At 41.9% G+C, this 16,614-nt stretch overlaps 1 protein-coding gene across 3 annotated transcripts in view; it reads left to right on the top strand.

Moving 5' to 3' along the window:
* Window positions 1-16,614, top strand: part of LOC138582199 (uncharacterized) — a 317,260-nt gene that overhangs the window by 121,161 nt on the left and 179,485 nt on the right. The window contains exon 3 of one of the 3 annotated variants that reach the window (XR_011304972.1): window positions 12,066-12,948. The exons of the other annotated variants lie outside the window; for them this stretch is intronic. The gene's annotated coding sequence lies outside the window, so the exon portion shown is untranslated. Of the gene's footprint in view, window positions 1-12,065; window positions 12,949-16,614 lie in introns of those variants that run through there. 3 annotated transcript variants of the gene reach the window in all.

The raw sequence follows: 16,614 nt of genomic DNA, 5'->3' as shown, positions 1-16,614 counted from the left end.
TGCTGTGTTCTAGGCTATGGTGAGAAAAGATTCTCCAGGATGGCAGCGGAGGCTGTAATCTAATGCTTTAAAATGTGTTGTAAATTGGGTCAGCATCTAGAGACATATCCGCTGCCAGATGTTTTCTCAATGTTTTCTCAATGGAAAGTAAATTGCATTAAAAGATATGGTATGAAAAATATTTAATGACGGTATAGTATAATGATTAAGTTGTGCGCAGGTGCAAAACCTGCGGAGCTAACTGCACTGTGCATATGTGCACAGCTTGCCAATGCAGGATGGGGTAATGGGTTATAGAGGTGTGCATTGAGTGCTTGAAACCTAACAGTGCAGCGCTTATATATCAACTAGCAGAATGCACAAGCCTACATGAGGGTTACTTGCCTTACTCTGTGAAGCCTACATGGGCATGCAGAATGCTGGCTTTGGCTTTACTGAAACACACTGCTTTTTTTGCCAGGCGATGCTCCATGTTCTTTGGTAAACTGATATCTGATACTGACTGATACAGCGGAGTACAGACTGACCTTGGACATTGATAAATACACATTCCAGTGAAGCACTTCCCAGCCCTGCAGCTGGGGGGGGGGGGGTGAGAGGGGGTAACAGGGCTTTGGACATGTCCAAACTGTACTTTTCCACCAGAAAAGATGTTTTTTTTTTCACTTAATTTTCTAGAAGGGCATAAATCACGTTGAGTGACAGGCACACCTGATACAAGTGGGAACTCACGTGGGCAAAGGATGGACTCTCCAGTGAATGTGCAATAAGCACGTGCAATTGCCCTGGTTTGATAGCTCCTAACGGAGGATCCTGTTTGCCATGTCTCACTTGGGGGCTGACCAGAGAGAAGAGGGAGAGATGCCAGTCCAGTGGCCGAAAGAGACAGAGGCCAGTCCTTAAGCTAAACGGTTCCTTGGCATGTGTACATCCAAAGGAACGTAAGACTGTGCTCTATGTGATCTGTCACTTGCATTTTTCCCATTTATGCCAAATTGTGTTATCAACTAATTGTTAAATAACTGTCAAGTTTATTTAAGTGAATTATTATCTCTCCAGCGTGAGTTCATTGCTGTTCCAGGAGAGTTGAACTTGTAGCATGGTGGGTGTGCTTGTTTTGGGCTCATTCCAAAAACATAGCACACACCATTATAATACAGACGGGCCTCACAAATGTAAATATTTCAGCTAAATAGTTGTGTAGATGCTGAATCTGTAAATAATGTCATTTCAAGTACACGTTTCATAATGTGCACAACAACATCAAATAACCCCATTTTCAATGAAACACCCCATGTGTTAAGAAAACTGTGAAAAAGAATGCTTTTTCAAAGTAAACAGATCTGTTGAAGCTCTTTTGCTATAGCGTGATCCAGATTGACAGACGTCAACATGGAATTGGCGAAAACAGATGACTTCATAAATAATGGCTCCAAAATAAACAGCCTCAATTTAAATACATATACTGTGCTAATTTATCATGTTTTAAAAAAATGTATTGTGGTTGGTTAATATGATTGTATAAACTGTGAGATGCACAGGATATATGTACATGAAATTGTGGAGTTTGGCTGCCTCAAGGAAGTAACTCAGTGATGTCAGATGCCAGGGAGAGGGCTTATTGGGAAATAAACCTAGCCAATAAGCAAGATGTGTTTGTGAGATGTGCATTTTTCCCTTATATACAGGGATCAATCAAACGCATTGGCCAATAGGAATCGGACCTACTCACTTTCCGCTTTTGAGTAGGGTTGCTTGTTTTTTAGGATCAAACAAATAGGAAAAAGGAAGAGTCTGGGGAAAACAGAGAAGCAAGAAAGCCCATCCGACAGTAGAGCAGCATCCGACAGCTGGTAAAATAGCTCAGTGGGTTGAGCGCTTGCTATTGCAATCTGAATGTGATCTGCAGGTCGCAGGTACGAATCCTGGCAAGGCCAACTCAGCCTTTCATCCTTGCCAGGTTGATAAATGGGTACCAACTTCGGTTGGGGGGTATTGTATGTAAATATGTGCTCTGTGAAGCGCATTGGAGAAAAGTGCTATATAAATACACACATCATTATCATTATCATAATGGATTCCAACTGGATGAAGCTGATGGTGAAATCTCTTTAAAACGGCCTTGTCCAGATTGGACTGAATGCAGAGGCCTTTAGCAAAGCACGGCCAGATTACCTGAGAGGGATGTTGGAGCTTGTGCATAGACAGAAGGGAGATCTTATCTAACGGAGCAGCCTGACTCCAGACAGTGGACCTCATTATAAGTTTGCCAGTCGAGTAACAATGGTACCAGTAAGCTTGCCGGTAACGTTGTTACCGGACCGGCAAACTATGAGTTCTGCTCATGGGTGCCTTCCCACCCGCCAGGTCTGACCTGGTGCGTATACCGGCACCCGCGAGTAGAGCATGTCGGATGCACTGGCACCATTCACGAATGGTGCCAGTGCATACGACCTCCCCATTCCCATTGAGCCCTAGTGGGCTACCTATTATCCTGGATTATTTATACATTTTTCCCCAAGAACAGATTAAATCCCAGATAGCATAACATATATGCAAATAAGATTAAGTAACCTGCTGACTAATAAGTGTAAATATGCAGAAACACAGGGCAGATGAGCCAAATAAAAGCTTGCTGCAGAGGAAAACATAACATGACTAGAGCGGCCATGATGGAAAGATGAACGTCAGACTTATATTAAAACCAATCAAGCTACCTCAGAGACAGACGAGGGCTACAGAATCATGATACACTGGAAAAACAGCTTTGTGTGAGGAATAAAGCGGAGTCTATTGGCATGGGATCAAGGATGCTACTTCAAGGAATAATTGCATGGCACAAGGGGAGTCAAAAGGATAAGCCATGTACGCAAGACTTATTTCTCTTACATTAAGCAAAGGAGAACACATCTACAAGAGCAAGTTATTAGACAATGAAAAATGCGGAAAACCTGTGTAAGATGGAGTGAGCAGGTCTCTAGAGGACAAGAAGGGTAATGACACCCAGCTCAATTGAATCAAATAGCAGAAAATAGAAGGCTGAGATAGACACATTTGTGGTCTCCTCAAACGTGATTCAGAAGCCAAAAAAGGGCTATTCATTAAGCCCAGACAGAGATAATGGTGTGCCTACACTCCCTTGAATGTCACACAATGGAAAACAGGCTATGAGGTCCACTACAAAGGAGAAGCCTTGGCGTGGGCCCTGACCGATGAGAGACGAGGGACTAATTGGGAAAGTGGGGAGTAGTCTGGCATTTTTTCCGGGACCTGAGTTTCGTTTTGCTTACATGCTGCAAACGAGCCGAAAGTGCAAAGTTGGGAAAGTATGCCAACCAATCAGAGGGTCTATGTAGCAACATGCTATACAATGTTAGAAAGTCCACCCAGCTTCCATTTTTCCACTATAATCAGTATTATACGTATTTAGATGTGTTTCAAGGCATGCCCACCAGATAAGGGACATCCAACACTTATACATACTATAGGTACATATGCTCCCTTAACCAATCCCTCAGTTCAATAGGTTTTAGTTTGCCACATAGGATGACATCATAGATGATGCATATCAAGGTATAAAACCTTTGAATAATCACACTTGGGTGTGAGTGCGTGAATTACTGCCTGATATTTGCCAGATTGCCCTACTTTATTTTTCTGCTAATAATAAAGTAGTACTTTGCCATATTCTTTGAGTCTGTCCAGTTATTTGGGTCAGAGAACATTATTGAAAATTCCATCTAGTACATAAGACGCTTCAAGGTGCTAGAGCACATTTTGGTAGCGCTGCAGATGGTTCTGGTCTAATCGACCTAGGCCCAGATCTAGACTCTCAGACTCTTGATTGATTCTGCCATTAGCCAGAAGACTGTGGAGCTTCCTTTGGATATCGGTGCGCAAATACACATGTGCGAGAAGAATCAGTCGGCAGGTGATGAAATTCCCGTCCATTCCCTGCAGGTGCCCGCGTACTGAAGGCAAACTGGTCGATAGGGGAAGAGTCAACGCTGAGGGACTCGAGCCGAGCCACAGAAGTAAGTAGAACATCAAAGGTGGCAGAAGTACGGGGAGGGACTGCATTGTAAATATATGTATAGAAGCAACTGGATTTTTGTGAATTCAAAAAAAGAGAAATAGATACCTCGATTCCTGGTTCCAAGAGAGGCAGAAGGGTACGTACTAAAACTCCAAATAGGGGTATTATTTAAGGATTCCTGAGGCAAGGCCAAAAAGAAGAGTACAAATCAAATTCCAAAATGTGGTACATAGTGAGATGAGGTACATTTACTACAGATAGTAAAGGAAGGCGCAGGCAGAACATTTAAAAGTTCACATGTATGGGGTTATAAGTATGTCAGTATAACACTTTTATTGTGTCTCAATTATGAGATATACAACGATAGTAAAAAGTGAAGGTGATCATCAGATTTTTAAATCAAGATATTGACGTCAATCAGGAGGTTAAAAATCAAAGGAAAATAATAAATAAAGAAGAGATCTCAAAAAATCAATACTAAAACAACAAAATGGTTACGATTTATAGAAAGTGTAAATGAAGGAACAAAAAAAACATCATTGCATAGATTTCTAAAGTGATTTTTTAAAAATGGTGTTTTTTGGTAACAAGATGCAATTAATGGTGCCTGCTCAAATTAATCAGTGTGGTATATGTGATAAAATGAATAAAAGAATAAAAGATCTGGTAAGTATTGACAGTCGAGATCGAATTGTCATCATGGGTGAAACTCATCTTCAACACTTATGCAATAGGGATGTAACGGTATAACGGTGTACCGTTAAAGATACCGTGAACCACTTAATTGAACAATAATAACCGTCACATTGTTTATACCGGTATACCGTTTATACCGTTAAGTGTGCTTTTCAATCTGATTTGTAAAGGGTGCAGTAAGCAACTGCTGCACAGTCTTGGTCTTGCACTGTTGATGTGCCGCCATCTGCCAAGTAGTTTCAGTTGGAGCAGTTTTTAATGCCATTCCATAAACCACACGTGCCTGACACAAAATCAGTATGTTAGCAATAGGAAGAATAAATACAGTACCAAGAAGGAAAAGGGTTTACTTTGAGTTGGCGGCTTTGGGGTTTATATATTTATAATGGATAATGTTTGTTAAACATATGACAATGGGGGATTTCCCTGGTTCTATCATTGAATTTACATATAGTAAGTCACACTGCGAAATTCACTCATCTCTGTGGGTATTCCCTGCTAGCATACCAAAGGGTAACATGTCCGTGATTACTGAACACCTTTTGGCCCGCAAGTAAACTAAAGGCTGTAACATAAAGAGAGCGTGTGTGTGTGTATGCGCACAAGCGTATGCTACCATCAGCCTCCATTGATCTGTGTTATGCAGGTTATAAAGATGGCAACATGTTCATCTTCACCAGTAGCCAGTGGGGGAGCTAAAAGCCTAAATGACCACTTGAGAAAAGCTATTCAGTTTGCTTTGCAAGTTGCAGCAGGGCTCGTCCCCCCCTCCTCCTCTCCACATGTGTGTTTGTGTTTGGTGGAAGCAAGGGGTGGCATTTCAGTGGAAAGTATGTTGAAAAGCCCAATTCTGGCCCTGGGTGCCTGGTTTTGTTTGTGATGATAAATCTGACAATTTATGACCTTTTAGAAAATATTTGTTAAGATTGGTTAACTCCACCTGTTATACCGCGATAACCATGATATACCGTCATTTGGCAAGAAGGTTATCGTACCGTGGTAAACTAATACTGCCGAGATACACACCCAAGATAAGACAGCAACACAGGAAGTTGGTACGAGGCACGACTAATAAAACACTCATGCCGTGGCCTCAAGAGGGTTCATTATCAAAAATAGTATTGCAACATATGACAGCATATTTGCATGCTAAATACAAGGGGAAGAAGTTACAGAAAAGATTGACCATTTTAGGGTTGTGAGAAATGTATCAGAGCGAGAAAGAAGATCCACCTGAGAAGGAGCATAAATTTAATCAGCATAAATAGCAGGATATAATGCCTCTTTCCACTTCTGTAAAAACTCCTCTTTCCCTTTCTGAAAACAAGAGCAGAGATATTGAGGAACAGGGATTTTATCCTTTAAAGAATTTGAAAGCAGCAGCGGGGTATGTTAATCCGACATACGAGCCCCCCACTTATAATAGTGAGGATAATGCGGAAGAGAGCAAAAGAAGAGAACACAAATATATGTGAAAACATAATGAAAGTAAACAGCATGAGGAAAGAAAGGAAAGACAGGACAGACAGATGGAGATAGAGGAAGACGCGAGCAGACAAAGGGAAGTGAAAGATAAGGCTAAGAAGTAACAATAATACAGAATGAATGACTTTGAGGACAGATATTACTTAAGTTAGATGATAAGGGCATTGATAGGGTTCAAGAAAGAGAAGATCAAGAAAAGAAAGAAAAAACACAAGAGAGAATAAAAAGTAGAGAAGGAAAAGGAGATGAAGCAAAAGGAAGAACAAAGAAAGTATGAGGCAAGGAAAGAAAAATAGACTAAAAGACGCGAGAGGCGATAGAAATACAGAGAATGAAAGTACGCAGATTGCAAAAGAGGCAAGAGGAAGAAAAGAAAAGAGATGAGAAGAAGGGAAGATGAGATGAACAGAAGTAGAGGACTAAAGGATTATCTCTTTCATAGAAGCATAGTGGTGATCGAAGCACAAAAACGATTTGAGGAAGAGAGAGGGTCACTACAGCCCTGCAGTGAGCTGCAAAGGATACAGAGAATACAGACATGGGCTGATGGTTATGAAGCAGAAAAAATAGGGCACAGAATTGGGGATTTATATCGGCAAATGAGAGATATAGATGGGACTAAAACCCAAGAGGATGCTGACAAATCTTTATCGAGGGAAACAGGAGGAAGGTCAGGTAACGCATTAACAGATGAGCATTGTGTGCTGTCTTTATCTAGACTAGATCTTGATTATGTGGAAAGGGATGAAAGTCATACAAGCCCGAGCATAATGATGTCAGATGAAGAAAGAGAAGAAAACAAGCAAGCGCAAACAGAGGGTGCAGCTGGTTTCTCGAAAAATTTGAGTGTAGAGAAAGGGGTAAAATGGGCTGACCTAGAGGACCCTAAAGAAAAAAACACCAGAACAGACACCATACACTGAGCGACCACAAACACAGTTGCACCGTGCAGGCGGTGTATACCCGCCTTATGCAGGCAGATTAAGTTAATTATCAGGATGGAGACAAATGGGGAGACTAGCCCCACCTGGAAGGCACAAAGCGTAGGTGGGTATGATTATGTATCAGGGTTTTCACAATTCCCATTATTAGAGAAAGGGGGTGTTCATGAATGGACAAGGATAATTTGAAATGTAAATTACCTAGTACGACTTCAGGTGCAGGAAAATGGATTAATGAGTTAGAAAGAATGACATCAGGAATGACATTAGCTATAGGTGACATAAAAGACCTGCTAGCAGCCATTCTAAGGAGAGAGGGCTGACACAATTTGGAAGTGAGCTGGATATGCAAGTGTGACTGCACAAAACATGACACACGATGGAGTGCCATTTAATAATTGCAGAGCAGATGTTTGGCAAGCACTCAGAGAACAATATCCCGATACAGATATGGTTGCGATCATGACTTGGAAGATGGGCGAGAATGAAGATCATGTTGCCTTTATTCAAGATATGCAAGTGAGATGGCATCTTGAGATGAGAGAACCGTGGGATAAAACAGTGGCATTATTTTACCACATTTTATGTCAGGTACTGCCCAAGCAAATGCAAAGGCAGATGAAGAAACATGTAGGGATGGAACTGAAGCCATGGCCAGATATTCAATTGACTATTGTGCACCATTGACGATTGTTACAAGAGAAGAATAAGAAGAAAACCGAGAGTAGAAAGCAGGAGAAAGCAAAGTTAGTTCCAAATAAATTGTCAAACCTAGCCATAGAAGGAGCGGTACTGACGAGTAATGAAGGTATGGCGACACAAGAGCTGGGCCAGTGCAGCAAAGTAATGCACTATACCCAATGGATCAGAGTGGGTACCATTTTTGGCCAAGGCGAAGAGGGAATGGGCCCAGGGTAGGAGGATGAGGTAGATTTCAGAACCCTCAGGGAGGAGGAGGATTTAATGGCAGACAGCCACAACAATGCTGGAATTGTGGGAGAATGGGACATATAACTAGAACATGTAGAAGTAGAGGGGGCATGCAACAAAAATGGCCAAACTCCAAGAAGAGGGGTGGGCTATGTCCCACAACATAATACAGAACCACAGGAGTAGTATGCCCAAGATCACATGCAAATCAGGCATATGCACCGCAACCACAGCAAACACAGCAAGCTCCATTACAAATGCAATCGCCACAAGGGCAACTGTAACACGTGCCTATGCAAGCACAACAGATACAGACGCAGCAAGCACAGACACAACAGGCCATGGTACCAGAATGGAACACAAATGTAGGAATACTGAAAACACCTGCACCTAAACTAGGTAATGTGACCGTGGTAGAAGGAAATCCTTTCACAGGTACAGGGAGAAATTCATGTCCACAATAGGACCGCCCACAGAGCAACCTGATGTGTTCAGTACTATCAGTGACCCTGGACCCCCAAGAGGAACCAAGGGTCAAGGTAACGATAGGAGACAAGACATTTAATTCCTTGTAGACACTGGAGCAACTCATTCCTGTGTCCAGGAGTGAAAATACCCAATTATCAGGCATTGCCATTAATGCGCAGGGATTTTCTGGGGTGATGAGTTTAGTTCTTTTTACAGATGAATTGCCAATCATTAAAGGAGAACACGGCAAGCTTACTGGTTCGTACCATTGTATCCAGACCAGCAAACTCGTAATGAGGCCCAATATCTTTTACTGACGAGGGAATAGTGTGTTCCACTCCAGGGATACATTATATGAATGTGAACAAATTCATATTAGCCTTCACAGGCCAGAAAGTATTGCGAGGAGTCCCTTTAGATCTAGAAGTACTTTTGTACTGAGTGACTGTTTTATTATTGTGGTTACCTATGTTGGTAGGTAAAATATTTAGAATACCTGAAGAGTTTTTGTTTACACCAGAAATACCCATGGATTATGAAGAAGGACAGGTTATCCCTTTAGAGTTAAAAGCAGCAGTGGTCAGAGAGGAAAGAGTGGTTGCTCATGGAACCGATGATATGGGGAGAGGGTGGAGAGCAGTGATATCCCTCAGTGAAGGATATAGGCTGACAGATTTGACAGATGAAGAGCTTTATAGGGATAATTATTCTGATGATGAATTAGTATTTTTCATAAGACTCACTTATTGGATTAAAGTGTAGAATAGAGAAATACCACAGAGAATGGCGATGGTAAAAAAGAAACCATCATTTTTCCAGGAAGATTTGGAGAAAGTGGCAAATAATTTATGGACCACCAGTCCATATTGCGTGGGCCTATTGAAAGGAGCAGGACAAAACCATATCCCTTGTCCTGAGAAGCGGATGAAGGTATATTCAAGACCCTTTCCGCTTTAATGAAGCAAGGAATATTGATGCCATATGAGCCCCATTTAACACAGCAGTGTACCCAGTGAAGAAAACAACTGGGGCATTGTGAGGGTTTATTCAGGATCTTTGCCCTCTAAACAATATTGTTGAAGAAGAGTTTCTTTTAGTTCCAAATCCTGCCACGATATTATGTAATATTCCATCTAAGGCTAAATATTTTAAAGTTATAGATCTAAGAAATGCGTTCTTCTCAATTTCCCTCCATAAGGACTCACAAGATTCGACTTCCTTTTTTATTGAAATATCCACCTGAAACATAACTGTTTGCCCCAAGAGTGCTGTGAGTTTCCATCAATCTTTAACAGGGTCCTTCAGATGGACCCGGGTAATGTACAGCTCGAGAGTGCAATCATTCAGTATGTAAATGACATTTGATGTGCAGTTACATAGAGGAAAGGTGCAGGAAAGACTCAGAGCAACTCATTACCATATTAGCAGAGAAAGGATACAAGGTAGACAAAGAAAAGTTCCAATATTGTCAGGAAGAGGTCTTGTACATAGAACAGCTAATCTCTCTAGGGGGGTAGAGGAGTGACACCGGAAAGAGGAAAAGCAACTATAACGAGTTCTGAACATAAAAAATTGAGGAAATGAAACCGTTTTTTAGGCATGTAACTATTGTAGGGCCTGGGTTTTCCATGATAGCACAAATATTCAACCACCTTTAATAGGACTTAAAGAAGCACAGGTAGACAAAAGTAAAATAACATGACAGATGAAATGACTGAAGGATTTGAGGAGTTAGAAAAGGCAATTAGTACAGCCCCTGTGCCAGAAATTCCAGAATTTTACTTATTTTCTCATTCAAATGGAGAAGTCATGGCAGCAGTTCTCACATAGAAAACAACATTAGGACATGGACACAAACCATTGGCTTATTACAGCTTTAGCTGTTTCTGCATTTGCAATTGAAAAGGCTGCAAGTATTACCATGAGGTGTTCAGTAACATTATTTGTTGAGCACGCATTATTTGCCATTCTAGAGAAACTCAAAAGTACATTGATCACACAAAGAGCATCAGGGTATGAGGTAATTATCTCGAACCCTGTGATCAAAATTGTTAGATGCAGAATAGTGAATCCAGCAACATTCATAGCGGAACCAGTAGGGGAGGATGATTATGTACATTACTGCACAGCGTATACTGAAGTTAACAATGACATTCCCCGTGCACAGGCTGCATAATTAGTGGCGCTTATCAAAGCACTCCAAAGATATGAGGATGCAGAAGTGCCAGTGAACTCTAACTCCACTTATGTGATGCCAACTGTGCACGCAGGTTTGTCGCGCTAGAAAAGGGGGGGCTTCTTTCGCACATAAGGCATTCCAGTGCAACATGCAGGACTATTGGATAAGATAATTGAGGCATTAAGACTCCCATTGACTATCGCAGTCATAAAATATGCAGTGCATACTAAAAGGACAGATGTAACTTCTCACAGAAATGAAGTTGCACATACTTAGAAGTCAAAAAGGCAGTATATTTCCCAAATGTTTCTGATTTTGCAGTAAGAAGTGTTAAGCAAATGACAGGACGATGCATGAACGTAAAGAAGGGCTTTAACATGCTGTCTAGTGTTCAGTTAATTGAAATACAAGGTTGTGCCACACAGAAGGAGCAAGATTTATGGAGAAAACAGGGGTGCTATTTATCCCCCACTGAAGCAATCTGGAGGCAGGTTAGCACTGGAAAGCCAGTTATGCCTCTAGCATTATTGAGGGTAGCGCTTGAGCAACTTAACTACCCCGCACATACGACTTGAGAGAGTCTTGCTGCTACAGTTGCAGAAGATTGGTTTTCACCAAATTTGTTAGAACATGTGGCACAGTTTATTGTGAATTGCATCATGTGCCAGAAATGTACTGCAGGTCACACTTTACGAACAGTGTGAGGAGCAATCCCTAGACCCAATGGCCCATTTCAGCATCTATAAATAGATTATGTGGACATGTTGCAGACATGCAACGGTTTTAGTTACATGCTGGTAGTGGTATGTCCCTTTTCTAGATCGATCGAGGCAGGTTCTTGTACACACTCTGATGCCATGCGCCACCAAGTTAGTTTTTTTTATATGTGATGTGTTCCTAGGATGGGGTGTGTGCGAGGTGCTGTGGTCTGACAATTAACCGGATTTTGTAAATTAACTGTTTGACCAAGTAACTCTTTTATTTGGTATAAAACACAAGTTCTCTTCTGCCTATCACCCACAGGTGATTGGAGTTTGTGAGAGACTAAACAGACTCCTTAAAGAGAGGATAAAAAGGATTAAGATAACTTTGAAGAAGGGGTGGTTACACTGCTTGCCCCTTGCGCTATATGCACTGCGAAATCAGCCTGGCTCAGATCACCACCTAACTCCTCATGAGTTGGTGACTGGACACCGATTGAGAACACCCCTTGCTCCTTCAACTGGGGTAGATAGAAACTTATGCCCACAATGTGGCAAAGACATTAGGTGATGAGATGCATAATTAATTGGCAACTATGACCGCAAGTGTCTCTTTTATTTCTAAACAGATCAAGAACCAGAGGGAGGGGTCAAAGATAATTGAAGAGGAAAGCCAGCCAACGGATCCAGACAGCCTTTTGAAACAACCCAGCTTATATCAAGGGGACTAGGTGCTGATACAAAATTGTGTCCACACTTGGACCTCACCTGGTGGAAGCAGTTACTCCCACAGCTGTTAAACTGCAAGGAAGGAGAGCCTAGCTGCATCTGCATGACATCAAACCATGCAAGGGAAAATCCTTGACCCTTCCTGCATCTACTAACAGTGAAGCAAGAGAAGAAGTTCTGTGTATGCCGACAAGATCAGCAAACCAAGAGCAAAGAAAAAGAGTTTATGGAATAATAAAAATACCATTGAAATGAAGTTCGTCATTTCTTGAATCTAATAAAGAATGAATTAACGTGCAGTTATCCTTGGACATTTATAATCAGTACAAGGAACAATGTGTTGATGCACCAGAGCCGCCAAAGGACCAGGAATACACTGAATATTCTATGCTACCCATCAAAATAACATTACACACATTCTTGCATGCTGTTTTCACCTACATATTGCAGTATTGTCCAGCTCTGATAAGACGACATGTTGGCATCATAAGATGTTTGAGCAATCCTAAAAACAATCACATTATTTTCAGAATCATTGTGGCAATTATTTTGCAAGTTCTTGATATAGAAGTGTGAGTTACAGAAGATAACTCAATGACATAGTGAATTACACAAAATGGGAAGGTTCCAAAATATGAGAGACTCACTAACATCAAGAAAGTCGATAAGGATTTCTGGAATGGTAATTGTGATTTCATTTTGTCTTATGATTTGTCTTTTCTTCCTTATTATTATGGCATTTAGACGCATAATGATTAACAATGCAGATACTGTGTGGGACAATGAAACATCCTTTATAATCCCTAACAAATGCACAAGCACATGAAGGAGGTGGGAGATGTCTGCACATGATGCGAAGTGCCTGATTCATCTGGCAGTGTGCATTACCATAGGACAATTCTAAGGAAAATGGGCAACCTTATGATGGCAATCAAGGGGAACATTTCCAAATGAAGATACTTATGTGAAAACACAAAGGATGGAGAAAAGGATGGTTTTGACAAACAAAAAACAAATGCATCCATCCCAGATTGGAGAACGAATAAAAGTTGTCAAAATGAGGAGGATGGAATGTTCAGACATAGTGGCAAGATCAGGATTACCAGGATGCTGGGAGAGACCTCAGCTATTGGTGTATGGATGAGTTGCTACCAGCAGAGGATGGGAAGAAGGAATGTTATCTTGACCTGTACACTTATTGAAGGAGGAACCATTGGCATGGTACAAATAGTGAATGACATGTGCTTAGAGTCATGGGCCAAGTACTCTAAGCTATTAACATGGGTTGACAATGAAGCAGGACCAGTATCTATAATACCACCGAAAAATGTGACAGCATGTTTCAAGAATGAAGGCCTGGTACTGGTTGGAGAGAATAAAGGATGTAAGTGGGCTGTGAGAAACATAGGGGTCTTCTCCCATGTAAACCCCAAGAGCCCTCTCTTCAGGGGGGCAGGGGAGGGTTGTATTCATGGGGTTGCCCCAGGCAAGACGCGATAATCCAATGGGATAATAGGTGGAGAAATCCCAGAAGCCTTTGTCGGTTAGGCAGACCCCATTATCCCTAACCCAGGAAAGAGACAAAATCAGAATCCGGATTGCTTCATTAAAGCAGAAATGGCCTTGAATATACCTTCATCCGCTTGTCAGGACAAGGGATATTGTTTTGCTCATGTCAAAATTGCTCCTGGTTTAAGCGTGATTTAAACTGCTCCTACTCCTTTTAATAGGGCCAGGCCATATGGACTGGTGGTCCATAAAATATTTTGCACTTTATCCAAATCTTCCTGGAAAATGAAGTTTCCTTTTTTACCATCGCCATTCCCTGTGATATTTCTCTATTTTTCAATTTAATGTTTCTTTGTCTTTGCCCCATTCAGATCATAGGAAAGGTTATACCGACCCGTACTTGCCTATCCGGGCAATTAACATAGTGAATACTTTAATACAAAAGTGTTCACCTTTTGTCTACCAGATTAGGGCCAAGGGATCTTCCCGTATTCATTCCACATCACCTTTTATAGCCTGTCAATGTCGAATCCAATCTAACCGCAATCCCCCTACCCATTTCCAACAAATACTCAGACGAGGAAGAGGCAACTAAGATCAGTAAAGATTACCCATAGGAATACATTGGGGAAAATAAGGGCAATCTACCCTAGAAATAATCCAAACTGTTCAACTAATAAAGTCAGGCAGGGTCAGGATTTCACTAGTAACTATTCACACCTGACTCCACTTGACTGGTCTTTTTGCTATAAAAGAGGTGGTCTCACAAAAAATGATGAGCAAGTAGGAGAGCAAGCAGAAGAGCAGGTTGGGAGCAGATCCGAGAAGCCAAAGCTGCCCAGGAACAGAGGCCAGAGACTGGGATACGCTGATGAGCTGCATTTTGCAAGTGCAGAAGCATGGCGAGGGAGCCGTGTCTCCAGGGAGCCAGGAAGAGTCTGCAGATGGGAGCTGAGGGGCGTGATGGTCACCTGTAGCAACTGTGGTTGCAAGTGCTTGTTCCCCTGGGCTGGTGAGACAGCCCAGCAGTGTCTGAGGGGCAAGCAGTGAGACCCTGACCTCAGAACGAAGAACTGTTGAGAAGCCGAAGAGCGTAAGTCAGCCCAGTGAGTCTGAAAGCAATGCAGAGCCAGGTGGTGAAGAGCGCAATACAAAGTGGCATGTTAAACACTTCAGAAAGAGGACCACATTTGTTAAAGTATTCGAGTGAAGTTAAAGGGAAGACTTCAAAGATTTGAAAGTAACAGTGTTAGCCCGAAACTGGAGAGACATGTGTGTGTGATGTAATAGGTGAAATAAAAGCAAACATTGAAGAGATAAGTGTAAAAGGGGCCAGAAGCCCACGGAAAAAAGGTGCGAGAGGCACAAAAGTGGGAAAGGGAGAAGATGCAAGAGGCACGAAAGTGTAAAGAGGGGCAAGAAGCCCAAGGAAAAGGTGCAAGAGGCATGAAAGCATAAGAAAGTGGAAAAGGGGTCCAGAAGCCTGTGGGGAAGCATGCAAGAGGCACGATCAGGAGGAGGATTAAAAAAGACCGTCCAGGGGCGCACAGCAAAAAGAAAGAGAGGCCTGAAAGTGGTACAGGAAGCACCGGAAGATAAAAAGTGTAAGAAGCAAGAAATCAAGAGAGGGGCAAAAGGGTCAAAGAGGTCGCACTGAGGAAAAGAAAAGAGCCTGGCCTTTTCGAAAGTCTCTGATTCTACCCCATGACAAAGTGATGTGAAAGAGAGACTATATGTAAAGTACAGGCATATCCTGACCAGCTGAATTGATATTTGGAACTAGAAGGGCCTAAGATTTAGGAAAAGCGCCCTGTGAAAGCAAAAAGGAACTGTTCTATATTTGTGTTTTTGAAAGCTGGAAGAGGCCTGAGCTTGGGGAAGGAAACCCTGAGAGCCTACTGATGAATCATCTTTGTGACATTGACCAAATTGTACCTGGTGAGCAGACTAGCAAGAACCAACTCTGATTTTGCCCTTTTTTTTGTTAAACTACAATTGTTCCCTTTTGAAAAGACTTCCTATCACATTTTTGTACCGCGCGAGGGCAAGCATAGGTTTAGATACAGATGAATTTTTATTTTTGACTATTAGACAACAATGTCCATTAGAAACATTAGTTAAGGGAACTTTCCCTTTAGAGTTAGGGCCAGTCAGGCATTCTACAAACCCAGGAACCTTAGTAAATAAAGGTTTTAAAACAAATGCTTTTGAGTCTGTTTCTCTCTTGATACCATGACAAGGTGCTCGAAGTGCCAGGAATCAATGGAGGAGCTGCTGTGCTGATGGATCGATATTGGGCCTATGGATCCAGAGCTTACATGCAGCTGCCTAAAAATTCGGGAGCAGTATGCTCCCTCGTGGTCATACACGTTCCTGCATTAGTGATTCCTCAAAGTGACCTCCATATTTACGAATTTCCAAAAATGGATGAACACCAGAGAATGAAGAGGTCGCTCAACCTCCGCCGACTGAAGAGGGAGAAGTATTTCTCATCAAAGTCAATAGAAGCCTATAATGACATACCAGATGAGCATAAATTAAGCAGCAAGATGTTAATGATAAAGACATCTATTTTTACGCCAGGACTCCAGACTGCAGTGAATGCCAAATGGCTGCAGATCACCAGATAGGAGCTGCTGCAAACGATCAATGCAACAATAAAAGGATTTAATGTAATCATAGAACAACTGAGGGCCATTGGGCTTATGACCCACCATAACAGGTATGTCCTGGACTTAAATACAGCAATGGAAGGAGGTGTGTTCACCAAGGTCGGGCCTTTTTGCTGCACATTCATACCTTCCCAGGATGGAGAAAGTGGAACCCTGACAGAAGCAATAACTATGCTGATGACTCTGCATTCGAAGTTGAAGGATGCAGTTGATGAGACAGCAGGAGATGACTGGTTTTCGTATCTGTTTTCGTGTAATCCAACCTGGC

This window comes from Ambystoma mexicanum, chromosome 3q (assembly GCF_040938575.1).
Source record: "Ambystoma mexicanum isolate Mex_15411 chromosome 3q, UKY_AmexF1_1, whole genome shotgun sequence".
NCBI lineage: Eukaryota > Metazoa > Chordata > Amphibia > Caudata > Ambystomatidae > Ambystoma > Ambystoma mexicanum.
Note: the sequence above shows the minus strand (reverse complement) of the source record. Positions and strands in the feature narration are given on the sequence as shown.